The sequence below is a fragment of the Penaeus chinensis genome, chromosome 10, assembly GCF_019202785.1.
Source record: "Penaeus chinensis breed Huanghai No. 1 chromosome 10, ASM1920278v2, whole genome shotgun sequence".
NCBI classification, from domain to species: domain Eukaryota; kingdom Metazoa; phylum Arthropoda; class Malacostraca; order Decapoda; family Penaeidae; genus Penaeus; species Penaeus chinensis.
Window position 1 is genome coordinate 2,298,575 of NC_061828.1, and position 5,849 is coordinate 2,304,423.

Genomic DNA, 5,849 nt, shown 5'->3' on the forward strand with positions numbered 1-5,849 from the left:
GCAAGTAAATGCCTTGACCAGTAAGTCCTCAGAAACGTTACGTCATACATACTTTCACCAGTTTATCGGTATCGCTTCTCGGCCTTTTGGCTAAGATCAAAGTGTAGTATCTGTTCTTATCAGCTTAATATCTGATACGATCCCCATGTGGGATCTACGATATTAAACTGATTTTTGGAAAATGGCGAAGTGCTAGGGGCTTGCTCCACCTTTGCCGCGGATCGGCCCGGTATTGCAGTACCTCCGGGATTGGTCCACTCCCTCCGGGGAGGATATTGTTAAATAAACTTTAGACCATTTTGCTAGCTCGACAGTAGCCCTTTCTTAACAGCTGCCAAGATCATTTTCCAGAAAAGGCTTACACTACGGATTTGCTCCATCGTTACCGGAGATCGGGTCGGTAATGCAGTTTAATAGAATATAAACGCGTTGGGAAGTAGCATCACGCTACCCTAAAACGTGAAATTTCTGACAACTGGCGACTTATATCGCCACAGACTTCTGCGTGCATATCAAGTAAAATATGGAGTAATGCACAACTGGCCACTTATATCGCCACAGACTCCCACTGTTAGTACTTGTTTGTTTTACACATAGATGGCTATACTTGTACTAAGTCACCAATGAGCCAGTTACGAGTACTGCCCGTCTCGCCCGTTCACCCTTTTCTTTGATTTACGAAATATTTAACGTTATCTTATTTTGCTGTTACTAATATTAAAAAACATTATAATACTTATAATGTTTATAATAAAAACACCATCGATATTCATAGCACTAGTAAAAAATACGTTTTTCCCGCCAATTTAAATCCGGTACGGTCACAAGGTCTACTAATTGACTCCTTTGTGGCTAAGCACTAGCAGAGCCATCTATGGGCAGACATTTCACAAAATATAGATAATAGGCACAGCATTTTCCCCATTTTTTTTTTTTTCATTTTCCCCGGCGGCATTGGCATATAGATATGTACATACCCTCCATGACAATGACTCGAATATAACTTCACTGGTGATACCCAGAGAAATTAGTAGACTGTAAGTTCCACTAAATAATTATATGACTAATAGTTTGCATGGGTTTACAATCCTGTTAGTATCATGTACTAAGTCATTTTACATTTCATTTATGTATTACTATCCAATACAATAATGACATTGCCCATTCATTCTACCGGGCCAAATATTTACAGGAAGGGGGGGGGGGGTACAGAATTTAGAGGAGGTATCGACACATTGCAGTAGTAATATAATATTCATAATAATAAAAGCTGTTGCATGAATGACATCAATCGTAGACAAAGAGGTAATGGTAATACTATGTAATAGTTTTGCTAGTAGTAAGTACCAGTACCTATATTTATGAACACATTTGTTTATTAATTAAAATTTAGCGTAAACTAAAAACCATAAAAATTACACTATTTACAATAAGTGAAAATCATTTCCTTACACTTTCTCTTCAAGGTTTCTCTTATTATCAGAACATCCGAAGACGTAAGCTCTCAGTTTTATAATTACGTAGTTTTTTTTTTTTTTCTCCTTGTCAGGAGTTTACAAAAGTTCAAGAATACTTCTTGTGGATTGACATTTAACCACTCAGCCTGTGTGATCCTCCTCTGAACATCGGTAAACCGAGTCAGAACAGTCATCAAATTTCAAGCACAACACTTGAAAGTCGCTTCCCGCTCAGAGGATTACACTAACAGTCCTCATCGTGATTGAACATATTCCGAGAATCTCGGCGAGAAACCCGGCAATCGCACTATAGAAGTGATCCTATAAAGTATGATCATGCTTTTCCAAAACCAAGTTCACTCACAGACTACTTTTTACTGAGGACTTTGTTTTACTATACCGGATTTTCACGCGTTCATAGGTTGGTATATGTATGATGTAATATGTGGATATAGTGTGACCATTTAAAAAGATTTGCCTTTTCTGCACCTATTCGGTAAAATACTGTACAACAATATATAGTGTGTGCGGAGCAGAAGTATACTAAAGATGCTAAAAGATTATCTTATTAAAGAGTGAGGCATAAGAAGATCTGAAGAACCCCACCTTGGCGGAGGTGGTATATTACAAAATAATTTACGAAAATAAATAAGAGCCACAAGACTGTTTTCTTCTAGTGGGTTGATTTACCATCTAAATCCATTCCTTACCAGGGAAGCATATTTCTTCACTGAAATTTCCAATGAAATTTGAGGTGCATATATATTAGATACTGGTAAATTATCTTATTTTTGAATCCAACGATTCATGAATCATGTTGACTGATCATGATAATGAATATCATTATTCATATGCGACCTTTCAATGCCAAGTGTTATGTACCAATTACGTTAAAGCTGCCTGACAATTATATTTAGTTAATTTGAACATCACGACCACACATTTGCTTTTAGGTGTGCTCATCCTTGTAAGATAAAACACCTAATATCTATTTCACGATAAGCCTTTCTTGCTCTTATATTTATCGCTCTAGTATTCCTCAGTCTACCTTTGTTGGTAACTGTGTGAACTTTGAGATTTAACTCTGGTTTCCCTTCAAAACGCATAAATCTTTCGCCTTTTACTAAAGATTTCCGTGGAGGGGAACAACTCAATGAGTCTTACTCAATTTTTTCTATAGCCCACTTCTGTGGGTTCATTAAAATGATATGTTAAGACTATATACTTTTAAGATTTGTTTATGGTTCAAATTGATTCAATTTTCTATTAAAATTGTTAGACTCATTCCATTTGAGCGAGACCCTAAAAATTCATGCCCTTTCATTCTCATTTAAAGCCCACACCTTGAGGTTTAAGGAAGTGTTAAAATTATATTTCTGAGTGAAAATATATTCTTGAACAATGAGTTACGCCTCAAATTGTCATACTGACTCGGGAGAAAAGAATCGACATTTTCATTTATATCAACTGTCCGTTAATTCCCATGTGATGTTCAAAACTAAATAACTCAATGTTACTGTGTTTTGTAGGTTTCTAATTATTTTTCAAGGGATCACCCTTAACTGTATCTAAGATAACGTACAAGAACATCAACAATGGATTAAAAAATAGACATTTAAACAGAGAGAAATTTATACATATATTAACATGTACACCTACATTAATATGCAAAATTTAGCAACTACTGATCAACTACATTTATATAAATGCAAACCTAAACTTTTCTTAAATATAAGTGGTAGTTATATTGATGAAAAAAGCAACTGGTCATCTATTGTTCAGAAACTGGATAGCTAATATCGGATTACAGATCTATTACATGTGGTATATTACAAAATAATTTACGAGAATAAATAAGAGCCACAAGACTGTTTTCTTCTAGTGGGTTGATTTACCATCTAAATCCACTGGGATCTATCAAACCATAAGCATGTAAGAAATGCTGCGCCACTTAATCTTTGTCTCGGCAACATTTAAGTCATTTTATTGTAAAATACTTTAGCATAACGATAGGGGGATAGCGCGAACGCAGTCCCCCGCTAACAAAAATTGCACACTCGAGTTAACCACATTTGGGTTAATCGCAGGGGTCAGCGCCACCGGAGTGCAATGGTGAGCCTCGCCCTGGGAAAACCGCCTTCGTGATCACGGTATCTCCTGTGCCAGGTAAGTATGCTTTCCTTTGTCGCCCGCCGACCCACGATCGCTCACACTGACCAGTCCCCGCGCTTTGAAATACTTCTTATAAACCTATCCACTCAGAATTAACGTTTGCTATCACACTCCGAGTGAAAGCCAATGAAGATCAGATTTAAAAATCATATATAGGGAAAAATCACGAGCAATCCAAAGTGGAACTTTTCTATAACAAATATTCATCACAAAAATTGAGGTGCACTAGTTTATTCGAGTTCGGCTTTGTCGACCTACGCTCTAAACCCAATCACCACATATCTATGTAATGTCCCCTATATTTTTTTTTTCTTTTTGTGATTTTACCTCTTTATTATTTATTATTATAATCATAATTTTACATACAGATGGAACCGCATATACGCAGCCAAAAGGGAGTATAGTAGTATGCCCTAGTGCCCGATTTCAAGGAATGGGCAGGTAAATGTGTTCTTTCTAATACTGTTTATATCGGTACTGTTATTCTCATTGATATTATGAACTTTAAAGGCAATTAAATAATACAAAAGGGACTTTCCAAAAAATCAAGGAAAAGGGTAAACAGATGAGATAGGTAGGACTAATAACTGACTCCTTGGTGACTAAGCACTAGTAAAGGCATCTCTCAATATGTAAACTGCAATTGTTGCAAACAGCAAATACTAATGCAAAATAACTGAACTGAAAATATTAAAGGCATTACGTATGCATATGATATATATGAAAAGCCTGAATATCACAAGGAAACGCAGATATAGATAAAATAGGAGCCTGATAATAATGCCTTTTTAAACATAAACGTGTATACACCCTATATATATACACACATGTATCACATGTATAAATGTACATATCTAATAAACATACACCTGCACACATTATGCATATATATTCATATATATATATATATATATATATATATATATATATATATACACAAAAATTATACACATATATATATACACACATATATACACACACATAATATATTATGTGCATTTATGTATATATATTTATAAATATATACATATACATCAATATATATATATATAAATATATATATATATACATTTAAATATATATATGCAAATTTATGTGTGTGTGTGTTTGTGTGTGTGTGTGTGTGTGTGTGTGTGTGTGTGTGTGTGTGTGTGTGTGTGTGTGTGTGTGTGTGTGTGTGTGTGTTATGCCTATAATATATATATATATATATATATATGTATAATAGATCTATAATATATAATATATAATATATATAATATATAATATATATAACATATATGATATATATAATATATATGATATATACAATATATACAATATATACAATATATACAATATATACAATATATACAATATATACAATATATACAATATATACAATATAAAATATATACAATATATACAATATATATAATATATATAATATATATAATATATATAATATATATAATATATAAAATATATAAAATATATATAATGTATATAATATATCTAATATATATATAATATATATATAATGTATATAATGTATATAATATATAAATCATATGTATAATATGTACAATATATATATTATATATATCATATATATTATATATATTATATATATCATATATATTATATATATTATATATATCATACATATAGTATATATAATACATATAATATATATAATATATATAATATATATAATATATATAATATATATAATATATATAATATATAATATGTATATAATATATAATAATAAATATATATAATATATAATACATGTATGAAATATATACAATATATAATATACATCATATATAATATATACATCATATAACATATATATATATAAATCGCTATATCATGCATAATATCTATAATATATGATAATATATAAGATAATATATAAATAATGTAAATAAAATACCATGATATAACAAACTAGTATATCATTATTTGTATTTAATATATGTAATAATATAATATATGTGACATATATATATATATATATATATAATTATATATATAATATGTATATAATGTATATATATGTATGTATAATGTATATGCGTATAATGTATATGTATATATGCATATATCATCTAGGGTAAATAAGTATATATGTGTACTAATGTGTATTGTATAGATATGTATAATGACTATATGGTATATTAGTGCTATGTATAATGTGAATATACAATAAATATATAAAAATATATATTATAA

At 30.6% G+C, this 5,849-nt stretch overlaps 4 non-coding genes across 4 annotated transcripts; 2 read left to right on the top strand and 2 right to left on the bottom strand.

Annotated features, from left to right (window-relative positions):
- Positions 1-70: 70 nt before the first annotated feature.
- On the top strand, positions 71-263 carry LOC125030100. The gene has a single exon (XR_007115297.1). It is a non-coding gene; the product is annotated as a U2 spliceosomal RNA (small nuclear RNA).
- Positions 264-1,593: 1,330 nt separating this feature from the next.
- Positions 1,594-1,795, bottom strand: LOC125030135. The gene has a single exon (XR_007115327.1). It is a non-coding gene; the product is annotated as a small nucleolar RNA U3 (small nucleolar RNA).
- A 741-nt stretch (positions 1,796-2,536) lies between these two features.
- Positions 2,537-2,654, top strand: LOC125030150. Its single transcript, XR_007115339.1, has one exon. It is a non-coding gene; the product is annotated as a U5 spliceosomal RNA (small nuclear RNA).
- Positions 2,655-3,468: 814 nt separating this feature from the next.
- Positions 3,469-3,631, bottom strand: LOC125030069. The gene has a single exon (XR_007115270.1). It is a non-coding gene; the product is annotated as a U1 spliceosomal RNA (small nuclear RNA).
- Positions 3,632-5,849: the final 2,218 nt, after the last annotated feature.